Source organism: Pithys albifrons, chromosome Z (genome assembly GCF_047495875.1).
Source record: "Pithys albifrons albifrons isolate INPA30051 chromosome Z, PitAlb_v1, whole genome shotgun sequence".
NCBI lineage: Eukaryota > Metazoa > Chordata > Aves > Passeriformes > Thamnophilidae > Pithys > Pithys albifrons.
Genome location: NC_092497.1, coordinates 26,479,889 through 26,496,052, shown reverse-complemented (window position 1 = coordinate 26,496,052; position 16,164 = coordinate 26,479,889).

Genomic DNA, 16,164 nt, shown 5'->3' with positions numbered 1-16,164 from the left:
AGTTCTGTATGTTACTGAGACACCTGTTTAGTGTTCTCTGTTTCCCCCCTGTACCTATTTTGATTATGTGATGAAAAACTAGATGCTTTGTAATAACTTAAGTGTGGATACTGGAGTGGTTACTGCTTAACTCTGCCAGATTAACTATTTGACTGTTTGCTGGGTGAACACAAGATCTGTCTCCTCTCATGTGTAGTGCCAGATGCTGCTCTGGCCTCTAGGTAGACCTGTGCATTGTACAATGTGGTCTCACAATCTCTTTTCTCCTCCATGGCTCCACATGTCTCAAAGAGAACCGTTGACTGTCTGAAGGCAAAGAGCCAGGGAGAAGGCACTAAGTTGCATCTTTTGGGCCTCTACATTCAAAGGACTGTCACATTATGGCTACTGATTGTGCAGTGGGGCTGTTGTAATTGCATGGTCTAGGAACATTCTTTCCCATCATGTGAAATGAAATATTAAATATAGCTGGTTGGCAGGTCACCTGTTTCAAGACTCACATTGAATTTTTTGTTCCAACTGTTTTTTTTCCAACTGGTGTTTTTCAAAACACCAGTGTCTCATGCACAATTAAAATCCTTATTTTAGCCAAAAGAATGGCTAGAGATAGTGCATATGGGCAATGTGTAGTTCCACATATTTTGGAAATTACTAGCTTTCTTTTATTCTGATGATGCTGGTAGTAGAAACTGAGTTATCCCATGAATATTGAATACCTCAGTGTTAAAGGGGTCTATTTTCTACCTAAGACCTAGTTCTTTCATTGTAAAAATGCTCTTCTGAATGTATTGTCTGTTATGTAATGGTTAGGATATATATCAAGTATATATCCTTTTTCAGAAAGAATTGGAATTAGTACTGAGAGGTTGAAAATAATTTGGAATCTAGTATTTGCTGTGTCTGAGAAAATATTCTCCCTTTTTTTTCCTAAGTGTGTCAGTTTATAGCTTGACCCAAGACAGTGCTGATGAGCCTATGAATGCTGTAGGCCTAGTGAATGTGTTTATGTATACTTACAAATTTCTTGCAGAGCATTGCAATTTTTTCACTCAAATAAATGTTTTGACATCAGTCAGTCAGTCAGTCAGTCAGTCAGTCAGTCAGTCAGTCAGACTTTTCTCCATCACTAACAGTCTATCATGACAAAAGTTATGAAAAGATTTTTCATGAATTGCAAGGATGGTTTTCTGCCATAATGACTTATTGACATGTTAGATAAAGATTTTCAGTTGCATGGAAAAAGAATGCTTCTCTTCCAATGCATTTGGTAATATACATTCACCCTTCTTTCAAGCGTCTATCTTTTTTTCCAGTGTGATACCAAAATGGGTATGTCAACAATTTTGCCAAAAAGCACTAGGAGTATCCTTTTAACTGTAGAGAACAGGTGAAACCTCTTCTTGTAAGATATCAGAAGATCAATGTCCCTAGAGATCTTTCAGTGGCAGGGCGCACATGTACAACGTATTTATGATGATATATTCAGCTGCAGCGGCAATGGAACAGCACTGTGCTCTGGAGTATTGAATGACCATAAAAAGCACAGCATCAGCTTCTTTCAAGACAAGCATTAGGGCTGCACATAAATCTGCTGTTGAAAATCATATCTGGAGAATGAATTATAGTTTTGGGTTTATAATTGCTCCTCGCAGCAGCATACAGGGTTTTAAAGAAAGGTAAAACTATTTCATATGGGAATCGGTAGAAGGCAGTTGGCAGCAATTAGATTATTCTTTCTGAAAAGAGGCAAAAGATTTTCCAAGATTAATTGTAATAATGATATGTTCCTAAGGAAAGTGCAATCTTTATAAATAACAATTATGATGTTCATTGTTGTCTTTTAAAAATCTGTACACTGTACTTGTTTCTACCACATTTAAGATGTTCTTTCCTCAAAGGAATACTAAGCAGGTTATTTGGATGAGATTTCCATTATAAAGCACAGATCCATTTGGCAAATGAAGTGCAGGAAAACTCCAAAATGGTTAATGTGAAACAGATATTCATCCTTCACCTAAGAGCAGCCCATTTATGTGAGTGATTGTATAACAGTCATAATGTTTTAGGATCCCTTCAGCATCTTATGGCAGGATCAACACTTTGGCTGTTGACAGCTGTAAACATATATATATATATATATATATATATATATATATATATATATATATATATATAATTTGCATTCTGTTTCAAATGCTTTCAGCTCCTTTGCCTCTGGCCATCACTCCCTGTCTCCCCATTCTCCGGCAAGTTCTGCAGTCCCTGTGCTTGTCTGCTCTGCATCATCGCGCGCTGAAGGACACTTTCCTCTGAGCTGGTTTCTTCCCGAGACGTGAGTCAGCAAGCAAGGTAGCTGACGACATTGCCGGGACGGGCCACGCAGAGATGTGCCTCTGCAGTGACGCAGCCTTTGCTCATACAGGAATCAGCAAGGATTTTTACATCACCTCTACACCAGGTGGCAACACATCCTGCTGCTCTGCTCGTGATCTGGATTTAAAGATACAAATGCTTATAATATGCAGCATTCAGTCAGTACAGACTGGGAAAATCAGCTTCAGGTGTTGAATCCTCATTTGTCCACTCATTTTCCTCATGTCTTCCAGGTTTCTATATTCAGCTTTAAAGGAGCGTTCCTTTTCTTTTTTCTATTTTTTTTTAAGTGTACTGAAAACTATCCAATCATCTCAAGATGTTCTACGAGAGGTGTTGTGACATTCAGCCATAAGATAACTCTATAGACGTGTCCCAGGAATCATCATGTAATGAAAATATATGAGACTGAAGCTTGAGCTTGCACTGCTTAATATGTGTAGAAATACTGAGTTATCTAAAAGCCACCATCAGTTGTCCCACTGTGCTCACCAGGATGAGAAAAGAACCAAAAGTCACTGTAGTCAGTTTGATCTTTCTCTCTTAGGTCAACATAGAATATAACTAAGTATTTTTGATAACTCCTAGAGCTGTAGAATTTTCTAGAATTTGGGGCTTAGTGAAACTTTTTGACAATTTCAGGATGAGACTTAATATTGAAATATGTTCTCTATTACTTGTAGACTCATAAAGACAGTAACAGTATTCTGGGTCTGCTACCCCTTCCCTTTTTTTTGTTTTGTTTTTTACAAATCAGATGAAGTATTTCAGAAATTTTTAATTTTTATTATATTTATACCATAGTATATTAATGTTGACAAAGACTGGTAGAATAGCATTAATTAAAAGGAAGAAAGTAATGTAATTAGGTGGTCTAAATCGTGTAAGACTATGCACCAAATGTACCTTTCAAGTTTTAGAAAGTATTGTTGGCATTCATTTTAAAATGCAAAACACTGTATATTATGACAGTTTTTTATTTAAATCTTCTGGAACCTAATTAATAAAAAGGTTCTCTCTGCTCATAAAGAAAGATTCATATTCTTTGAATGACTATCACCTCCAACTTAGACCATAATAAAAACTTTGGTCATTCAGACAAGTGTTCAGAAAGGCTGCCTGTCTGTATATGTCTGTGACATTCAGGCCAAAATGTTTTGTGTGGTATTCATGCTGCTTACTTAAGGCCTTTTTATTGCAGACATTTTCTGGGCTATTCATTGCAGATTCCCCTTATTGTTGCTTAAGGGACATCAGAGGTAGCCTCATCTGGAAAGTCATTTAGTCTTTTATACTCCTAGCAGAGAAACAAGTGCCTGCAGGGTTCAGTTGATTTCATACATTTCTAAAAGGTCATATGAATCCTACCACAAAAGTGCTTATCTCTCAGTTGTGACCATAGAGTCTAGACATCTAGTTCAGATACCTACATTTTAGACATTTGCTTTTGCTCAGATGATTCCTATCTTTTGAATTTAATTGTACCTCAAATCGAGCTACAGACTCTCAGAGAATTTGATTATTAAGCCCCAGAATTTTTAAGTTGGCACTCAGATTCCGCAATCCTGACTTGAATATTGATCCGAGTAATTATAATCCCTTTTTGGAGTAACAGGACACAACTCCCATTACATCAGGTGAGAGACAAATCTGGTAGGGCAAGTTCTATTCCAAATCACCGTGTTAACATAATAAAAACATACCAAAAACAATGTAAAGGAGGAGTCTTTGTCAAAGGGTTACATGTCTTGTTCTTTAAGATTTGTACAACAAGTGTAAAAAGCAAAATGTGTATGTGATTAAGTAAAAATTTGTGAAGTATTTAAAATGCAAATAACAAGAAAACTGATAAATGAGTCAGTTACGGAAAACAGTATTATGAAAGAAAATGGGAAGATTAAGTGTATATAAAAGAAATTATACACACAAAATCAAATTCATCAATGTGAACTGAAATTAAGGAAATAAAAGTGCCAATGAAAATTTTTGCAGCCTTAAATGAAAGAAGAAAGAGAGGATGTAATACGAACGTATGTGTGTGTAGATAAGTTATGACGTTTTAGGCATAATGTCTAAAGCTTTGACATTGGAGTACAGCCAAACAGAACCAGTGACGGTGAAATGTAAGGGTTTATGGGACTACTTTAGAATGAATTGCTTAATCAGCAATGTCAGAGGCTACTGTTCTGGAAATCCCCAAGAATATCTGCCTTTTAATTACTAACTTCTGGAATTCATAAATTACCATGTACCAAAGTGTTTTTATTTCAAGGAGATGAGCAATGCTGGGTAAAAGAAAGTCTGCTTAACCCTCAAAGACAGTCTCTGATTATCCTTACAAGAAGACTTTGAGATAGTGATTGAAGATTGAGGTGGCAAATGTAGCTAAATACAATGTTATCTATAATGTATTGTGATGTACATAAAAACATGCCTGACTTTGCATATAATATGTTGAACTTTCAGCTGCCTATCATTACTCAGGAGCAAGGTCTTTGGTTTACAACAGATTAATAAGAGCTTGAATTTGGTACTTAGTGATTGTTATATTGTCCTTTTAAAAATGCTACGGCTGAACTGGAAAAAATTAAAAGAAAGATAAAAAAGATAATCTGAAGTGTGTTGTGTTACAACAGGAGGAGTAATTAGGCAAACCAGAGTTCTTTACCCTAGAGAAAAGAGTTTTTTGTGGAAATGTTAAAGAGGGCTAAAACCCCCCAAGTGGTATGAAGGTGGTATATTAGGGGACTTCTTGTTTAATCTCACTTTCAATAAAAAAGATGGAGAACATCAGTTGAAGCTAACAGAAGCCTCACTCAAAGTAAGCAAGAATATTTTTTTCTTTGTCTTGTTTTAGAACTTGTAATATCTTTTGCATGAAGCCCCACACATTCACTCTACAAAGTTTACATCCCTTCAAAAGAATGGATAAGTTATTTGAAGGAACATCCACCAATAGCTATCAAATACAAAGACATAATCTCCGATTGAGGAATTCCAAATGTTACACGTTTCTGGAGGTTGGATCATTTAGAGTGAGTTGCACTATATGCCATATGGCTCCCTTTTACTTTGTGTGCTCTTTTGGAGACAGGCTACTAACTTTGATAGATGGTAGTTAGGGGCAGGAGGAAAAAATGGAAGAGAAGAAGCAGAGAAAGCCTTAAAAATTGTAACTGTCAGTCTGGACAAAGACAGAAGACAATGCAAGTGCAACCAAACAACCTCTCCCTCAAGAAAATTAAAAAAAATGTGCTCTGTGCTGATTTAGAAGACATTAATTTAAAAGATGTTGAATATTAGGAATGAGATTTTGCTTACATAAATTTAGTTATCCAGCTCACACTTACATCTGAGCTGGCAGTAAAAATCTGTGGTTTATTTTGTCCTAAAGTACAAATCTAAAACCTGTTACAGGATAGAGGTGACATCTAAAGCTAAGTGAGAAATATTCCATCCTTTGTTGAGGTAAGGGTGCCCTTGATGTGCTCCAGTGAAGGAAAAGGAAGATCAGTGTGGAGAAAAGAAGTTTCTATTTCAGACTCAAATTCAGGATACGTAATATTCATGATCTTGTTTTCATGGAATTTTACATTGGGATATTGTTCACTATAGCTTCTTTAGCTTTACAGAATCATAGTTGTGTGAAATGACTCTTCTTAAAAGGAGACAGCCTCAAAAGAAGTATAAAAGCAACATGGAAATTTGTGAGGAGGAGGGAGAGATCTTGGACTGGAAACAGCAGTAGTCAGAATGTCATTTTACACAGTGAGAAATTGCTATGCTGGAATCAAACGCTCTAAGGAAGGAGCACCTTCCCAGCTGGATGCTGTGAGGCATCTGCATCCAGTTGGTGAACTGTCAATGCAGGCTGCAACAACACATACCCACACTTGTGATGTGCATATATGAAGTCTTGGGTTCTTTCACAGTGACGAGTGATTCAGCAGGTTGTAAGAAGCTTCACAGATTCACAGAAAGCTAGAGCACCTCTACAGGAGATGTGTAAGGAGGGGAACCAACACTCCCAGATAAGGTGTGTGTGCTTGTAGCTATTTTGTCCTGTGAGACAGATGTGCACATATAACCATTTATGTGTCAGTGATCAGAACTTTTTGGGTGGGTTTTTGTAGAAGGCTGTTTTTGTTTGTGTATATTATGAGTGTTTCATATGCATCCAATATTATGGTTTATTAGCATTTTGTTTGCATCTAATATTGTTGTTTACTTGTATTGCTTAGTCTTAAATATAGAAATCACTGATTGCTAGTTAATTACATGCTATTAATAAATTGCTTCAATTCTGATTTTTCCTCTGATAATGCAACACCTCTAGCAGAAGATCTCTGAGGCTGGTATGCTGTTCCTGCTGTAAGCACAGCTGTGAAGTATACCACCATAGAAGGGAAACAAGAGGGGGATTTTTTGCTATTGCATAATAGCTAGGTGATAAATAAGTTTTTGATTTATGGTGAGATCTTGGCAGTCTATGAAATGCCTGCCATTGAAACTTTTAAAATTTTGTCTATAGGTACAATGAAAACATCAAATAAGGGTCAGTTTTGTTTCACTTAACTTGCAGTAGTTCTTAGGGGATAGAAGAGAATCCTTCTAAAATTATGAGCTTGATTAAGAAACATAATCGAGGAAGTACAGGTCATGGTTCCTTCATTAAGACTTGAGTGAAAAGGGAAGTAGTGTAAGTATTACTGATGGAAATTAATAATGCACCAAGAATACTTCCTGTGAGGCATTATGCAAAGTGCTTCATTCTAGTTTTACGGTGAACAGATTCTTCAAAGACAAGTTCTTGATTAAAACCTTGGAAATAGATAGTTGAATGATAGTTGGAATCAAAATTTCCCTTTAGTTAGAAGACATAGTTACGATATGTGTCAGTGTTTCTAAACTTTTCTAAGTTTGTAGCAAGTTCATAGGCTTAGATTTTGATCTTGAAGAGCTTTGAGAAGTTAAGTATACAGTAAGCAGAGACTGTGATCTGTGTAGACTTTTAACAGCATTTAAGGAAATAAGGCATTGTCTTAGCCATAATTGTGAAGTGCAGTTGTGAATTCCTTAAATAGTTAAGTCCTTAAATAGTTAAATCCTTAAATTTTAAGTCATTAAGACACTGGTTGCAAAACTGCATCTTTCTTCTTCATATTGCTTCATGCTGCAGTTTGATCATTTCAGTTTTAGGTCCTCAAAGATACTGGTATGTCTTGAAAAGAATATTATTTTGCTTTTTAAATGAGCAATTGAAATGCAATATTAAGTAAAATGCATAAAGACTCTAACTAGCTGGTGGCCTTGGCAACCTTTAAGAAAAATGTCATTGTTATGCAATAAGTACTATTTTCTTCTCCCTTTTTTCTTTCATTTTTCTTTTCTGATCGCTCAGATGTAGCATTGCATCAATGCAGAACAGTTAAGTGTTATCATAACTGATATTCTATGGAAAGAATATATCACATCTAGATACTATCACAGTCTTTTTTAAATTTCTGTATACTGGATACAGATGGGACATCAGGCTGTCAGTTCTGTAGCTCACTTTATTCCCAGTACCTAAGGGACAATTTAAAATATTAAAATGTTTATATGTTATTATATATTTAATCAGAGATGGAAGTTTTGGTCAGCCCTTCGGGGATACAGACTCTACAATTTACTCTATGCCATAACTACATCTGTTTAGAAAGGCCTCATTCTCTTTTTTTTTTTGTACAGAAAATTAGGACTTCACGAGATACTCCTGCCTATCCTTGCCAATATTTGATAAAGAGAAGGATCTAATGTTCCTTGGCACTAAGGAGTTCTGGGTTGGTCCTTGATCTTGTAGTATGTTTGCAAAGCACTTTAAATTCTTGCTAGAAAATATACTAATATGTGCAGCAAAGTATTCCTACTTGTTAGATAATCATTATTCCTAAAAAGTAATCAGATCCAACACACTTTTCCATCTGTTGTCTTTTTATTTACACCTTCTACATTCAGATAATGAATACCATTCAATGAGACAAGCAGGTAAACAGAATGAGAAATCGTAATTTTGAAAGGGCACTTTAGGGAAGCCAAGCAAGTGACTGACTGCTCATGACTAGGAAACCTACAAGGTATATGGATTCTTAGTGTCTTTGAGACGCTTTAACTGTTCTGTCCTCTTTTTTTACTACATATAGAAGCCTGTATTTCTGAAGCCTTATTGTGGATTCAGGGCTATAATTTTTTTGACTAAGCAGTTGATTTATTGCTATAGTACATTTTCCAAATGCTAATTATTTTCTTTTTCCTAATGTCCGGTGGTATCTTAACAGGGTCATGCTTATGCAGTTATTTTCATATTTTCATAGCTTTCTGTAGTGCCAGACCATCTCCTGAATATTCCGATCCAGGTTCTTCCAGTAGACAATACTATTGTGGTTGTTATACATCTCAGACTAATATAATTGTGTTTGTTTGGTTGGTTTTTTTCTTGAGGTGACAATAATTTTAGCATTCATATGGAATCAGAACTCTATTTATCCTTTTATTTGATCTTGATTATCTTTCCATTACATGGTGTTGATTATTAGGAACTCTACAAACTTTGTCATGGGTATTTCAGTTACATTGTGTTGTAGATTTAGCACTTTTGCAGTGTGTCATGCTCCTCCCCTGTCTGCATAACTTGATGGGACTGTAAAGTCTCCTTTGGATTTCATAGTGTTTGCACAAATACAGATCATCCAAGTGTGTAATTTGCTTTTGTTTTCTTCTTTCCCAAAATAACTTACATGTAAACTCCTGAAAGTGTGGTACTGAAGGGAATAATGTGTGGAGGTTTTAGCTTTTGTTTTCTTTTATAGCCTGTGTAATTATTTGTTTGTTTACCATTTCATTTCACATATTCTTGCACACCAATGGACCAAGGTTCTTTAGACCAGTTTTGTGGTATAGTATTTTTCTAGGTACTGTGGGGGGTATCTTTAGAGAAAATAATTTTTCTGGGTGATATGTGAACTTTCAAAATGAACTATTCCAGCAAACTTCTAACATATTCTGAAAAAGGAGAAAAGTGAATGAAGAAAGGAAATGATGGTGTCCACAAGAAAAGATTCAGTAGAACAAATGCAGGCTTTGTCAAGAGGAAGTTTTGAGTTAGCCTTGTATTCACTAGAGCTGATGGGTCTTAATCATGGTTTGATATTCACATATTTTTAATAATGAAGTAGCTAAATACAATTCATCAATACCATTTCTGGGCTTTAAGAAACTAAGAAATGGAAATGTAAAGAATTGCAATCTTACAGTTTTCATATTCGCTCTTAATTTTGCATATTCCCATTTGCCTGTGCTGACTATAGGATGAACAAGAAAGAATTTCATAGAAAGGTCCTCCACTGAGGATAGGACTTCATGTTGGTTTTCATCAACTATGCTGAGAACTCAGGTTCTTTCAAAAGCAGAAGAAGCTGCAAGTGTTCAGTACACATGGAGCTGAATAGGACACATGAATTTGCTTATCAGTCAGTATTATTGAATACTTGGAAATGTTTACTAGCTGCAAGCCTTTCCTTCCCTTCACTCACATAGTGTAGGCACTCAACACAGTCTTAAAGTCTTGTGTGAAGGAATTGTAACTTTCAGAGCTTGGCCAGTAAGATTCTTAGGGATCCCAATGCTTTTCTTCAGAAGTAAGGGTAGCTAGTCCAGATTCAGCCTAATCATTTCCTTAGTTCCAGTTTGATTCCCTGATAGTGAGCCTGATCCCTGGTGACACAAATACCTGCAGTGAAGCACCTGGCTCTGAGAACAGTCAGCAACGTACATCTGGCTGTGACAATGTACAGCAACTGACTATGACAAGACTCTGTCTTGGGATTGTTTTTTCTTCTAAATTGTTGTAATTGGTGGATACTTTTTTAGTTGTTTCAGTCTAATAACTGAACAAAAGAATGATGAAAAAAGGTGCTTTGGTCTTATTTTTTGTTTCATTTTCTCTCAACAGAATATTTTTACTCAACATTTTTCTATAATAGTAAATGAAAAAATAATTGCCGCTACTTGGGCTTCCAAAGAAATGCAGATTTCTTACATAAAGACATATTTTGCTAAAGAAATATTTTTGATTGAAAATATGCCTGTTTTCTAGGAGGAACATCTGCATTTTGGAGGGTAGGAAGGAGAGAAAATTGTGCTGCAAAATCTATCCAATTTGAAAGTTCTATAAAATGGTAATTTATAGTATGTCCTGCAATGTCATGAGTATATGCAAACTTCTGTTCATTGCTACAGGTGGTGTTCACATGATATGAAACATCCAGAGGAAGACAGACAAAGCTGTGATGAGTCCTTCCCCTGCTCCAGTGTGGGGTTCCTCCCACAGGATAGGGTGCTCCAACATGGGTCCTTTTCCACAAAGTGCAGTCCTTCAGGCACAGCCTGCTCCAGTGTAGGCTCCTCACAGGACCTATCAGGAAACCCATTCTGGAATGGGCTCCTCTCTCCATGGGTCCGCAGTCCCTGCCAGGACCCTGTTCCAACACCAGCTTCCCACAGATTCACAGCTTTCTTTTGAGCATTCATTTGCTCTGGCAGGGTTCTCCTTCACAGGGTGCTGGTGAATATCTGCTCCACTGTGGTCCTCTACAGACTGCAGGGCACAACTGCCTTGCTGTGATCTGCACCACAGCCTGAGCTCTGGCATCTGGAGCACCTTCTTCCCCTCCATTTTTCACTGACCTTGATGTCTGCTGTTCCTCTTACATATTTTCACTCCTCTCTTCTCTGACCACAATTACATCTGCACAATAACTTTTTTTCCTTCTTAAATATATTATCAGAGAGGTGTTATTATCATCTCCGATTGTCTCAGCCTTGGCCCACAGTGAGTCTGTCCTGGAGCCAGCTGGCATTTGCTGTGCTGGACATGGGGGATGCTTTTGGCAGCTTCTTACAGAAGTCAACGCTGTAGTCCCCCCCTCTACCAAAATCTGGCCATGCAAACCCAATACAGCATTCCTTCAGAAATTTCAACCCAAAAAGTTGTTTCTAAGTGTTACATCTCTCCAGCAATGTCTTAATAGCTTGGCATAGTAGAAAGTATCTCCATTTTTCCTAGTTATTTGAATATCTTTCTAAGATTTCAACAGAAGTTCTGACCTGAACTCAAATACCACAGAGGAAGCTCAGTGAACTGCCTTAAACAAAAAGCCTGATGATGATAGTCCCCTTCAGTCATGAAAGTTATCTTCTGTTAACACAGAACCTTCTTCTCATGGTATTATTCATTGTGAAATTTACGGTCTGGACAACAAAAGTGTTGATTTGATGGGGTATATGTATCATAGAAGTCTAGGGTTAATTTGTGCCTTCAGTCACTTCAATATATTGTAACTGGAAATATTTAAATTTAAAGGGTCATTTTAATTGAAAAGTACATCAGTAAAGATTTTTTCTCTCTCTTTGTGTCTAGTCTCTTTTCTCAAGGTAATTTCAGCATTGTCCTCAAGACCATGCTCAAAGTGGGTGCAGGAATCAGACTACAACTACTAGTTCAGTTTTGAGCCCCTGGTAAGGGGCTCTGTGTATTCAGATAGTCCAGTGGATTAACACACTGGCAGTCCAGGTCTGTGTTTCCTTCCTGCCATTAGTATTTCTCTCCCTCAGTGAGCTTCAGAAAGCCTCCCTGAAAGCAGGCTCATGCTGCACAGGCTGTAGGGTGCTCTCAGTTGAGGTCTGCAGAAGAAAAGCCCATATCATGTCTGCACTCCCTAAATCACTCTCTAAACATGGCACTTGGATATTCTAGAGATTGCCTGACAGAAAGCTGAAAAGACCAAGAAAAGACTGACACACTCAAATGAAGTTAAGATCCCTATGTACTGACTACAGTTCCTTCCTTTTTCTTCCATTTTCCACAGGAAGAGAATGTCTTGGAGATAGTAACAAAACACATGGGGCCTCTGAGCCATTATCAATCTACATTGGAAGGTCCTAGAGTTCTTTTCTCTTATCTTGTAAAAAATTGCGGAACAGTATTTAGATAGGAAACCAAAACCAGTAGGCAGTCATCCCTGATGGAAGAGAAAGCTGCTGAAGAGGTAATGAAACAAAAGCAGGCACAGTCACTGACTGCTGATATAATTTATCCTGTATATTCAGTGTTTTCACCTTTGATAGTAAGAAAGTGCTGGCATTTAAGTTGTTGATGTTAAATAAATATTGGAGCCAAACTTGCAAAGAAATATGTTTATTACTTCCTTTTGCCCATAGAGAAAGCCGAAACCTCTCAGGGAAGCCCTTCCTGAGATTCCAGCCCCAGGGATTTAAGATATTGTCATTTTGTTCATGGCTGAAGGTAATGAACTGAAAACACAAATAAATGTTTTTCAGGAAAATTATGCAGCTGTGACACCCCTGAGGTGCTGCCTCAGGGAATGCAATCCTCTTTTAAAAAGTTAGGGAGTACTGCAGTACTTTAAGGTCTTTTAAACAAATGCAGTTTACAGGACATCTCAAGGATTTTTGATTGTGTGCAGTGATTTTAAATATTGGACTTCCTAAAAGTGAAGGAATAGGACTTGGGGACTTTACAGAGGCTAATTGCTCTTCATGGTAGATTGTTAAAATTTTATCTACAACCCCTTTTTTTTTCTAAAAATACATGAAAATAAGAGGCATTATGCAAATAATGGTACACAAGGAGAACTTACTTAAATGGAGGAGGAGGCAGACTAAATAGCCATTGATTTTAGAAGCATCAATATATGCAAGAAGCTACACAAACCAAGCCAGAGAGTAAATGGAGGATTAGGAAGTGTAAAAAAAGGAAACATGATATGGAAATGCAGTAAATCTTTGGGGTTTTGTATTATTTAAGAGAGCTTTTAATTTTCTTTCCACAGAAGGTAGTGTATGTTATGATAGCATTTTAATAAAGGGTTTGTTCCTTTTTGATTTTATGGGGAAAGAGAGTATGATTTTCTGTGGTTAAATGGAGCTGCCACAGGTCTGTGCTTAAGTGATGGTATTGGGGTTCTGACAAGTGTGTGATGATGAGTAAGAGCAGCACTCATCAGCTAGAGGGATTGGGGTACGACATACCTTCAGTGTGTATGTTTTACATGGAATTCAACATCACCAGTCTAGAAAATTAATCTGACCCAGCCTGGGGAGCATCTTGAACCTTATACATCTGTGATGACTGGTTAGAATCCAAATTCTGGTGTAACACTGTCTATAAGTTATATATTTCCACAGAGAAGATTCGTGTGAGGTCGCTGCGGTGATAGGGGTCTGTGTTTCCCTACGTCTCCCAGGGGCTGTGCCCCAACTGCACACATGTGGCTAAGGACAGAAGCTGTTGGGAAACTCATAATATGTGTGTGGCTTTGCTGTGAAGACCTGACATCTAGGCTTTATCAAAAAAGTAGCAATCTCCTTGTTCGTTTGGAAGACTTTGGTGGACAGCTCAATTGATCCTCCAAAACCAGTCAGCATTCCATTAGCTTTGATTTTCACTGTGTGGAGCACCTTGAGTCCATAACTTATCATGCCTAGCCTTTGTAGTGAGTACTTGGAAGGAGTGGTTTTCTGCCTCGTAGGTGATGTGCACCCCTTCCATGGGTGGGCACCAGTCTGGCTTGTGGGGACAGAAGGATGGAAATGGCAGTGGGTTTCTTAATGTCTTGATGTCTTTTGCTGATGCATGTAGCATTCTATTAATACCTGTTTGTGATGGATTAGGGCTTGCTAGTTTCAACGAAGGCCTTGATTAATATTTCTACTGCTCATTGTAAACATGATAATACATCCACACGCGTGTCTTATTTAGGCATGTGATTTTATGTGCAATGCAATTATCTGTTAGGCAGTGATGATTAAGCAGCATAGGATTTTTCTTACAAATTGCATACTGCTGTTTATTATTTCTGGGACTGCAGTTCTCTTTCCTCAGTCTGATTCATTCTGACTCATACAAAACACATCCTCATTGAAATGGGGTGCACAGCAGCAAGCACTGTCATGCTAGTTCTGCACCATTAGGTAATTGTTTTAGTCTTTTCTCGTGGAGATGTCTGTAGCACAGGCAGTACAAAAAGACGAGGACAATGTGGGTGTCTGGTGGGTGGATTCAAAGTTAGAGGAAAATTACCTATTAGAAAAACTTCAGCTAGAGCTTGCTTATTACAAACTTGACAGTATTTCAATTTTAAAATATTTGCACGACGTAATTAAAGGTACAAAAATGATTGTTCATATGCAGAATTAATCCTCTTAATACAGTGAAAGACCATGAATGTTCATCTATTTGGGGGTAGATTTGAAGCCCTTCATTGATACTGGATGAGTTCTTATGACAGAAATGATTGAAATGGTATTTAAAAATGTGTCTCAGAAATCAGAGAGTGTGATTTTTGGGTGATTCTTATGGGTTAAATGATCAGATTTACTGATAACAGCACAGCAACTTCTGTGCATTGTTTTAATCCTTTACTCTCATTTTGTAAGAAATTTAATAAGGTATATTCTGATTTACAAACAGGGTTTTCCTCCTTGTATAAAAGGTAGAATTTGAAAAGGTAAAATCTGAAGTGATAGCACTACAGTAAATATATTTTAAATCAATTTTCTCTTCTACTGACTAAAATTTGTAAGCTGTTTACTCAGAAGCAAGCAGCTTCCACTGTTTGGAGAGATATCAGATTAAAGAAAACAACTACCTAGGACAGCACATCAGAAATGACGTCTGTAGTCACAAAGGGAGGTAGTTATGAGGGATGAAGTACTTCCCTCCCCCATGCTGTGAGCAAGTCAAGAAGAATCATTATGGATAGCTGAAAAGTCACCTCTTCCCTCACCTTATAGATGGGAAAGAAAGAAAATGTCTGGATAGTTGATTTGGAGTAAGAAGTATGGGGAAAAAGAATGGCTGACAAGAAATATGCTTTATTTTTAAAGCATTGGTCGAAGTACACTTGATTTGATTTGATTTGATTTGGTAACAGCAGAAGCTTATGTTAGATAGAAACAGGAACAGAACTGCCTGTAAAACAAGAAGGGGCCAGTTCCTGTATTAGCACAAAACCCCCAAAACATAACATTATTAGTGAAAATATTTAAAATGAAAATAAATAATATTATTGGTTTTTCTTTTTTGAAAGTAGAGTACTATATAAAGATAAAACATTTCACTCTGTTGTTTTACATGTAATCCATCTCTTATTTTTTTAAAATATGTTTTTGCTTTGAGGTACCTTCTCTGGCTATGAATTATGAGAGTGTCTTTTTTAAACTGTGTAGCTTTCAGTAAAATCCATTATCAGTTCTTTGTTTGAATTCAGTTCACATCATCTTCTCATAGGCTATAAAGAGACTCAATCTGTTCCAGAACAGTAATCACAGTCCATTAAACTCTGTTCCCTGTAGTCTTTGTTCCCAGTTACATGTGATATTGTAATTGTGTGTGTGTGAGAGAGCGAAAAAAATATTCAAGCGCCTTGCAATATTGTCACAAAGATTTACCAGTCCAGGTAAAACATATGCTTGCCTTTACTTTAGAGTGATGATAATTTCCCTGAAAAATCTGGAAGTGTTTCTCTTTACCAATTGAAAAACCAGAAAAGCAGGACCAGCTCCCCCACCCAAACAAACCTCACCTGGGAGGAGGAGATTTTCACAGGACTGTATCTGAAAAAATTATTCCTCTATTAACTTCTTAGTGTTCTTGATCCATGACTTAATCTGCACACCATGAATAGAAGACAAAAAAATAAGACCACCTTTCATTGTCACTTCAGAGATAAT